Source organism: Aquarana catesbeiana, linkage group LG12 (genome assembly GCF_042186555.1).
Source record: "Aquarana catesbeiana isolate 2022-GZ linkage group LG12, ASM4218655v1, whole genome shotgun sequence".
NCBI classification, from domain to species: Eukaryota; Metazoa; Chordata; class Amphibia; order Anura; family Ranidae; genus Aquarana; species Aquarana catesbeiana.
This window is the reverse complement of record NC_133335.1, coordinates 31,933,686-31,944,476: the sequence shown is the minus strand read 5'-3', so window position 1 is coordinate 31,944,476 and position 10,791 is coordinate 31,933,686.

Genomic DNA, 10,791 nt, shown 5'->3' with positions numbered 1-10,791 from the left:
TTACAGAAGCAGTGACGGCAAGCAGGGAAAACAATGACTTGTATTTTCACAGGCACACATTTTAGGTCACTTATAAAACTTTAAACCTGAAAGGAAGCTAGTTTCCCATTTTCTTACAGTTGCTAAATGTTTTATATCTACAAGATGGAGATCAAAATATCCACCCACTCTCCTGGTCATGCTTGGAAGAATGGCTGAAATTCACAAAATTGAAAAAAATTTAAGAATTAAAAGTCAGCATGAATAATGCTCTTGAAATCTATAACATTATGTGGTTGCCATGGTAACATTTCCTTTATATACTACCATTGGAGAATGTTTCATTAAACATTATTTGCCTACTTTATGAGTAACGGAATTCATATATGAAAAACAGCTTTTTTTTTTAAAGTTTTTTTTATTTTTGTTACTCTGTTATTCAGTTTTTTTTTAGTTTGTCTATGTTTGTATTATTGTAGGCAACAGATCGACATCACATCCATGAGAGCGTTACAATCCTGTTAAATCTAGGATTCTAGCATAGATATTTTCATGCATTCCCTTTTGCAATGAAAAAAATGTGTATTAAAATAAGTAAGAGAATAAAAAATGAAGATTCCTACAGAGATGGGGGGGGGGGGGGGTTTGGTTGTCCAAGAAGAATAATGTTATGTGAATGCCTCAAGCTTTAGATGGAAGCAGCCACTGTCCTGTATGGCTGTATGGCCTGAAGCGAGAGCAATGACTTCAGAGGATGGCAGAGGGCAGCAGGATAATATAACCAATGCCTGAGCATGTTGTGGTAGTGAACACTTTCGCTGTGTTGCCATTGTTGACCAGAGATGGGCCGTATGACCCCAAGTTCGGTTTGCGTCAGAAGTTTCGAACCTTGCAAAGGTTCGGAACTGAATAATGAACCTCATTGAAATCTATGGTACCCAAACTGGAAAAATCAAAAGTGCCATTTTGAAGGCTTATATGCAAGTAATTGGGCATACATTGGTTATGGGGGTCCGGGTACTGCGAAATGTATCAATGAAAAAAAGTTTGTAAAAAACATCATTTTTAAATGAGCAGTGATTTACTGATGACAATGAGTTGTTGGGTATATAGATGTGTATGACACACCAGTATATACTTCTGCGCTAATGGATAGGTGAAATATGTACACATATGTTAAATAAATATTATAATAAATGAATAAATGGGTTGCTGCTCTCAAAAGTGCATGTGCCTTTAAATGTGGAAATCAAAATGATAAGAGCGCTACCCAATGCTAAATACTGACACATCATTACCACAGTGCAATAAATTGATGTAAATAATAATCCATATGTAACCATAGCTAATTAAAGTCCATAAAAAGTTCATAAATCCTTATAAAGTTCATAGTGATTTACTGATGCTTAAAGTGAAACCATAAAAATGAAAAATAACAATAAAAATGAAAAATGCTCCTTGATGGATCTGAATTTCAGCCAACTGAGCACTGGCTGTGTATGGCTGCCTAAAATGGCTACAGAATCCTCTGGCCTGCTTCAGCAGATCTTTCAACCATGGGTACCCATTTAAGAAACGCTGCACCACCAAATTGAGGACATGTGCCAGGCATGGCACATTTGTCACCTTTCCCTGTCTAAGGGCAGAAAGGAGGTTTGTGCCATTACCGCACACCATCATTCCTTGCTCCAGCTGGCGTGGCGTGAACATCCTCTGGGCCTGCCCTTGCAGAGCTACAAGAATCTCTGCTCCAGTGTGGCTCCTGTCCCCTAGACAGGCCAGCTGAAGCACTGCATGGCACCTTTTAGCGTCACTCATTGAATAGCCCCTTGAACGCTTAGGGGGTACTTGTGGTTCATAGGACAATTCAGCAGAGGAGGGCATGGAGGAGGAGAGGGTGGAGCTGACAAATCTCGCATAATCAGCAGTAGCTGTATGGAGACATGGCAGAAGAACAAGCTGCAGCACTGAGCCCTGTCCTGCATCGTGCCAAGTTGCAAGCAGAGTTATCCAGTGTGCTGTGAACAAAATATATTTTCCCTGACCATGATTGCTGGATCACGTGTCAGCAGTAACGTGGACCTTGCGGCTGACTGCCTTCCCCAATGGTGCCTCAACATTGCCTTCCACGTGATGGTAGAGAGAGGGGATGGCCTTACATAAGAAGAAATAGCAAAAGGGAACCTGTCATTGTGGTACAGCACATTCTGCAAATTCACGGAAGGGGGCAGAATCCACCAGAAAACGTCAGGAGTTGTAAAGCCAGCAGCATTGACAAGCTTGAATTTAGATGCTGGGCATGTGGGTGTCAGTGACTGTATTTTTTTTTCTGCTGCAGCAGAGGGGGCAGAGAAACTTGCCTGCTATAGTCTACAGCTGGTGGTGAGCTACTGGTAGACGTGCTGCAAGGACCTGGGACACCCTGCACTTTACCATCATCCCTGTCAGAGGAGGCTGCTGATTGGTCATGAGGTATAGAGGGGGTAGACCGGAAAGGTGAGGAGTGAGGAGGAGCAGAGTTGCATTTCTTTTGTGTGGTGGGAGGTTAAATGCCTTGCCAAATATGCGGTACCCAAATGTCTGGTGTTTTTGCCATGCTTGAAGCAAAGTTTGCAAATTGCAACAGTGCGTTCGGCTACACGTGTGCTAAAAAAGGCCCAAACAGCTGAGCTGTGGGAAGTGGGCCGGGAGATAAGAGCTCCAAAATCTGGTGGAATAGGTTGACTGCTCTTTACTCTTCCATGATGGCTGCCTCTTTGGGGTTGTGCCTTACCCTCACTTTCCTCCTTTGCCCTATCCGACACCCAAGTCGCGTCAGTGAACTCATCATCCTCACCCCCTCCATCCTCATTATCACTGGAGACAACTTGGCAATATGCTGTGGCTGAGGGAACATGACTGACAATTTGTTGTTTACCAGTGTTCTCCCCTCTCTGTAGGCTCATGTTCCTACCTTCAACCTCAGAACCGAGATCTGAATCAAGTAATGGCTGTGTATCGTCAAGGAGCAAGTGGCTGACGCTGTGTTCAAATAACTCATCTGACTCCTCCATGCCTGATGCTGGGGCTATGTCCGTAGTAGAAATGGACAAGGAGGAAGAATAAGCTACTCTGGCAGCTGCAGTGGACTGCGCACTAGTCTCTGCTTGGGCGACAGAGGATGAGGTTGGTTTAGTAAGCCAGTCCACCACCTCTTCTGCATGCTGTGGCTGGATAGCACGGGCAACATCACTTAACAGAGGAAATGCTGCCCTGCCTGAGGACAGACCACGTCCACCTCGGTCTGTGGAAAAAATACGCTGCTGGCCCCCTCCACAATGCCATTGGATTGTCTGCCTCTCCTTGTTGGCCTCCCAGACGTGATGGGGGGCTTATTAACAAATGTAATCAAGATGTGGAAATGTGTACGTGGATGCACTTTAATCAATGAAAAGTGGTGTTTGGTGCTCCTTAACTTGAGTACTCACGACACACTCCACTGACACACTACAATATACTGCAGTAAAACTGCACTGACGCACTGCAATATACTGTGGTAAACGTGCACTAACACACTGAAATGTACCGCGTCAACCGTACACCTACGCACTAAAACATACTGCGGTAAACGTGCACCTACTCACTGATATATACTGCGTTAAATGTGCAGTAACACATTGCAATATACTACGGTAAATGTGCACCAGCGCACTGAAATATACTGCGTTAAATGTGCACTAATGCACTGCAATATACTGCGGTAAACATGCACCAACCTTCGTCTTTCATGCCTTAGGGCTAGTTTACACTTGCTTCAAAACATGGCTTCGGACACGCTTTGTTAAAGCTCTCTGAACGCCAGTCAAAGCATCTGTCACTAAATAAAATGGTTAGCTTATAGTCCTGTTTATACCTTGCGTTTGCTTTGCTTCAGCTTAGCTTCAAAAATTATACCTCATGTAGCTTTATTGGTGCTTCAAAGCGTCTACAAAGCCCCCTTAGAAGTCTATGGCAAAGCTCGCTTGAAGCACCTAAAGCTTTTGAGAGGCTTTAATTCAACTTAAACTTTGTGTTGTTTTGGAGAAATTGCAGGTATGAGATACCATCACACACACACAGTGCACATGCCAAGCTTCAACAAAGCTCCAAGAGTATCACCAAAGCATCGCTGAAGCTTCACCGAAGCATCTTTGAAGCCTCACCGAAGCATCACTAAAGCTTCATGGAAGCACCACTGAAGCATCAAAAACACATCATAAAAGCATGTTGATGCGGTAGGCGCTTTAATGTGTGTTGAAGCCGAAGCAAGTAAACTAGCCCTTAAAGTGGCTGTAAAGGCAAAATGTTTTTTTTTTAATTACTGCATTCTATGCAGTATGCTAATAAACTTACATGCAGCTCCCCCCCCTGCCCCCAATAAATACATACTTGAGCCTGATCTTGATCCAGCAACGTGCATGAGAGCAGAGGCTTTCTCAGCTCTTTTCTTGACTATTGGCTCATATACAGTAGCGGGAGCCATTGTCAATCACAGCCAGTGACAAGGGAGCAGAGGGCAGGGCACAGTACTATGGGACAGCAAGGTATCAAACTTTTTCATAAACCCAACTTTAATAGCAAATCCCGATAATCTCATGACAGACACCTTTTAAAAAATTGTTTATAATTGGAGCATGCATTTGGTTTCCTGGGTGCAAGGTAATTCTGTGTCTGTCTGTGAAATTGTAATAGGTTAAAGCCTTTTCAAATGTAAAAAACAAAACTAATAGTTTTGCATAATAAGGCAACATCCACATGTGTAGGACACCCAACATTAGCAGTGAGTTATTCTTCCAAAGCAAATACACCTTTGCACACTGATCAGTGCTGTGTCTTGGCCTAGGGCGCCACTTTGCGGGGGGGTGGCAAAAGAGCCACCCCCCGCACGAAAAAAAGACCCCCCCCCGACCCTTCTTCCCGGCTCCCGCGGCCTCCTCCCACACAAATACATCCCCCGGCAACAAGCTTGCTGTAGCGCAGCACTTGCTAATATTATGGGCAGTATAGCCTATACTATATATGGCGTACTTGGCCCGGGGGGCCGGTGACTGACCGGGCGCATGTAACTGGTACCCTCCTCCGTGCAGCATCCTTATCTTGCATCTTCGCCTGGGCCTGGGGCGAGTTCTGTCTGTGACGAGGAGGAGGAAGAGGAGAGAGAGAGGAGGACGAAGGGAACCCCCAGGAGGCGGCCAGGTCAGCAGCAGGTACAAACAAATTAATTACTATTACAATACTATTACAAATCAATTACTATTGCAATCAATTACTATTACAGTACTTTTGTAAATCATCATGTGCGGGTGTGCCAAGCAGCCAGACAATATAAAGTGCTTAGCATGGATTAAATGAATATACAGATCATATTGCAATACAGTGCTCCATGCATGCTGCAAACTCAGTAAACAGTCCACATTCAGTGAAAGTTCACGTACTGCAAACTTTGGGCATGCCCTAGTAGAATTTTGTTAAACAATTATAATTTTGAGAACATTCAATTGATTTTCTTTAGTGGGGTCAGCTCAACATTCGTTCTCGCCCACAGTGATGAGAGAATTTGAAGGAGCAGGATGGAAAATACTTCTCCAACAAACAAGTTTCTAAAAGTGAACTTGAGATTCGTTCAGCAAAGTCCATTCACTCCAAAATTGTTAGAAGCAAACCTCTTTTTTTTTATAAAGTAATTTCAAATGACTTTCATTGTGTCATCAAACCTACTGATGAGAATTTTCCTATGAATGTTCATTTGAAAATCTAGTAGTGTATGGCCATTGGCCAGCTTAAGATTGGAACGAGAGTCTAGGGGTGGGGGAGGTTGAGGATATTGGAGGTGCAATATCTAACCAAAGCATCTGATGGTTAATCTCCAAAGTGAGCCTTTAATGTGAATCTAAAACCCCAACTTTTGTTGTTTTATTTTATATATATTATTTTGATTAGTGTAGAGAATGGTTGAAAATCTGTGTCAGGCTCTCATTTCGGTGGCCAATGTCTCCGGGGACAAAAAAAGAGAGAAAATTCAAAGTTTAAAGGGGTTGTAAAGGCAGAAGGGTTTTTTTTTTAATCTTAATGCATTCTATTCATTAAGATAAAACACCTTCTGTGTGTAGCAGCCTCCCCAGCACCCCCTAATACTTACCAGAGCCCCATCTCTCTCCAGCGATGTCCACGAGTGTCGTAGCCATGCGGAACTCTGCTCCTGATTGGGTGAGACACAGCAGCGGCGCCATTGGCTCCCGAGGCTGTCAATCAAAGTCAGTTAGCCAATCAGGGGAGAGAGGGGGAAAGGGCTCTGTGTCTGAATGGACACACAGAGCTGTGACTCGGCTCGGGTGCCCCATAGCAAGTTTCTTGCTGTGGGGGCACTCCACAGGAGGGAGGGGCCAGAAGCAGCAAAGATGTGGAGGATCCGGGCTGATCTGTGCAAAACCAACTGCACAGAGGAGTAAGTATAACAGGTTTGTTATTTTATTTTTTTTAAGCAAGACTTTACAATCACTTTAGGTTGTCATTGAAATAGGAACAAAGGGGAAATCTCCCAATTTAGTTATTACAGTGACATCTGCCCAACAGATAACCTTAAATTAGCAGCTCTGTACAGTCCAAAAAGTTATTTAACCAAAAGTAAAGCTGTATTTTTTTGCTTAAATATTATCATACACTAGAGCTGCACAATTCTGGCCAAAATTACAATCATGATTGTTTTACTTAGAATAAAAAGATCACGATTCTCGTGGCGTAAAATCTTTTACATTATACAAAAAAAGAAAAAAAATGGGCTTTTTTTTTTTTTTTTTGTTAATTAAAGTAATTTTTTCCAAAAAAAATGCATTCGAAAGACTGCTGAGCAAATACAGTGCGACATAAAATATTGCAACAACCACCACTTTATTCTCTAGGGTGTCCGCTAAAAAAATATATATATAATGTGTGTGGGTTCTAAGTAATTTTCTAGCAAAAAAAAAATATTTTAAATTGAAACCAACAAATGTCAGAAAAAGGTTTAGTGCCGGTTCACACTATAGCGACTTGTATTCTGACTTGTCAGTCCTCAAGTCGCCCCAAGTCGCTTGACATCAGAAATTCCATTATAGTTAATGAGAGCCATCTTAATGTACACTACTGAAGTCGCTTGACATAAGAAATTCCATTGAAGTGAATGAGAGCCGTCTTAATGTACACTACTGAAGTCGCTCCAACTTCAGAAAAGGTTCCTGTACTACTTCAAGGCGACTTCTAGGTGACTTGCACCCATAGATTTCAATGGAAGTCGCCTAGAAGTCGGATTCTCATCTTTAGTGAAGCGACTTAACAGGAAGAAGAAAAGAATTTACCCAGGTACAACAACGATGTCACAAGAGCTGATTAGCTCTGATTGGCCACAGGCAAAGTCGCCTGTCCTGGAAGTCGTGTTGTAAGTCGCTCAAAGTCGCCTTGCAAAGCTGCGCTGTAAGTCGTGTTGCCCCTGTGTGAACCGGCACTTAGTGTTTAAGTGGTTAAACTTTTTTCACTTACACAAAGTCTATTCCATTGACAAATTGTTACAATGTTTATAAGTTCAACTGATAAAGAATGTTTTGTTTCTTGGCAGACTGCCCAGTTTTTCTTTTCCTTTCTTTTGATGGCTGTGGCTTTAGAAGAGCAGAGAGAATTCTTTGCATAGAAAGAATCCTGAAACACTTTAGTCAAGATCGTGATAACGATTCTTGACGATTAATTGTGCAGCTCTATCATACACTATATTCAAGGAAAGCTTACATCCAAAGAATACACAGAGAAAGACATACATCTGAAAATAAGACTATTTTTAATAATGTAATATTAATAGAATTGTAGCACCCTGCTAGGATAGAATGCTAGGCAAATGCAGTTGTTGGCTTTCCTGTAATCAGAGGAGCTGAGATCGATTGCCTTTATCTGTTCATAGCTCAACAGCCTGGCAATTTGATTGTTCCCCTTGCTTCTGTGAAGAACCTTCCAGAGCTTAGGGTGGGAAATTCTAATGGCTGGGCTGGTTATTTGCAACTCTCTAGCCAATCCTTGGGGATGTGTGCCCAGTAGGTGGTAAATTGGCTGGAGCTCTGCTCAGATGGTCTTTCTCCGAGAGGGAACTGATCTGCAAGCTTTGGGGGTCTGTTTGCCCCTGGAGCACTCCTGGACTCGCTGCTGGACTGCTCTTCTATGGGGTCTATGAACTTGTCCTGCTCTGGGATCTGTGAGTAGAGTTTAATCTCTGTGCCACAGTCTATTCATAGGCCTCAGCCGTCGATGTGTGGACTGCTCCAGCTTGTCTATTTGTGCTACCAACTTTACCTTGTGGCCCCTCAGCTGTAAGGACTCGGGCTGTTTCAGTCCGTCATTGTCTGGGCTGCACTTTGTCTCATGGTCTGTGAATAAGACTGTGTCACTGCTGTTTGAGAGAGAAGCGTCCTCTGCAGAATTGCGTTTGAGCGTTTTGGAGTATCCCAATCCCCATTGTCCTCATCCTGTAATGGATGTGATTAAGAGTATCATGAAAAATTTATTCCAATATATATATAAGTACATGCTGTATAGACATTTTCAGCTTCTATGCTTATAAGCCCTAAAACATATTCAGGAGGTATCAAAGCTCACCCCTCCCTTGCTTAGGAACTGGACTGCAAGAGTTAACAGAGAAGTTCGCACCTGCTTCCGAGAATACATTCAAAAAAATAACAAGATAACACCAATGTTTTAAAAGAAGCAAGAACATTGCAAGAACATAGCTACTTTTTCATATGGGCGACCCAGCTAAAAGCCAATACTTTGTCACATACTTTGTCATAATATATTTATAATTTGTGGTTGTTTTGTTGTTTGTATGCGCCAGCCTTATCTTAACAAAATGGTATATAAATCTTGAAAAGAGGTAATTACTTCAGCGCGTGCACGTTTTATATTCAATCATTTGACCAGGGGCAGAAATAATAATACCGGACCTTGGTTCTGGTTCTGATCCAATACAATCCTATTACAAGTTTATTCAGCAATAAATACTTAAAAGACTGTTTACTGAGCCGGACTGAATGGGCTGTTGCTCTGTTCCTTGCTACCTCTGCACTGTTGTGGGAAAGAACCTGTTAAATCTACATTGACCCCATAAGGGGTCGTGTCACAGAATTTATAGGCGCATAACTTTTAGAAAAGTCATTAGCTATCTGTTTGACATGAAAAGGCAAAAATATTGGATGAGCAGGTTTTTTTTCACCGCTTGACTTTATCTTAACAATAAAAAGGAAGATATAAGGCCAAATCCCATACCTGTCTTTGAAATCGTCCAGTAAAGTCCATTCTATGACCTTGAACTTTTTGGCAGAAGATCAAAAGTTCTGAAAGAAGTTCATTAAAAAATAAAATATAAAAAAGAAGTTAATAGCCGCACAGCACAAACTGCGTCGGTATTATTACTGAGAGCAGGGCTTGTATTTCAATGATAATCGGAGTTCTGGCTGAGACTACTCCTGTATTGTTGAATTTGATATTACTCTGGAGGCTTGGAAGCTCTTTCTCCTTCCACTGATAATTTCTTGTGTTGTTCCTTGCCTCGTCACAGAAGGACAGAAAAGGAGGGTGGGGGAGATAGTTTTATATTAATCTCCCCGCTGACCTCATACGTTTAGTTTCTTATCAGGAATTCACACCTCTCCTCTGGTAAGAAATGCTTTGTTAAATTCAGCTTTATTTTATTTGAGACTTGAAATTCCTGCCCGGGGTGAAGAGCAGACCTCTGCCACAACGAGTTGTGCGGCCACCGCTAATTTTTTTTTTTTATCGTCGATCTCCTCACTGTAACTTAGTTACTTCTTTTATTATATGACAGGGAAAAGGTTATGGTCTTACCGCCCAGCAGATGATCACCTTGTATTTAGACCAAATCATTGGTTTAATGACTATTCTTCTTTGCACTTCCTGGTTCTCCTCCCGTGGGAGTAGGCGTGTTTCTAGCCTCTCCCAGACTCCTGGGGGCTAGTCTCAGGCTTCCCAGGATGCCACTGAGCATGTGCAGGAACGAGCGGTGAATGCTGGGAGCACAGCATTCACAACATCCAGGAAATAAATGCTTGTGGGCTTCAAATGCCCACAATGAAGATGGAAACCGCCTGCAGTGAATAATATAAGTTATTCTTTCCAACGAAATCTGACACAGGCGGACATATTACACACAATATGTGAGTATGTAATGCTGAGAAGAAAAGTTTGTGAATGAACTCAAAAAAAAAAAAAAACGATAGATAGGTGGACCCCCGCTTTAAACACACTCGTGGAGACAGCATAAAGCAGCCTACAGACTTTGAACACACAAGTATTATCTAGGCACTCTCATGGTAGCAAATACTGGAACCTGAGCTCAGCTTGTAAGGTGGTGAGATCACAACCTTACCGAGAGATTTTGTCGCTGGTTGGAAAAGGGGTGAGAGGCAAAGTGTTGCAGGTATAAGCTGCACATACCTGCAGCAGGCTCTCAAACCTGGCCAAATAGCAGACCGTTTTGCTATTGTGCCATCATTATTATAGGCGGCTTCACTGGCCAATAGAATGCATAATTTCCAGGAAGGGACGGGCAAACTTCAGGAAATAATAAAAGTTTTGCCTGTCATAATGGCTGAGATATGTTACATAGTTACATAGTAGGTGAGGTTGAAAAAAGTCCATCAAGTCCAACTATGGTTGCCATCTCATCCCTTTAAACCCAAACACATATTAATTACACTGCCCCTTAAAAGTCCCACTGAGAGGGAAATGTTCTTAATTTATCATATTAATTACACAGGT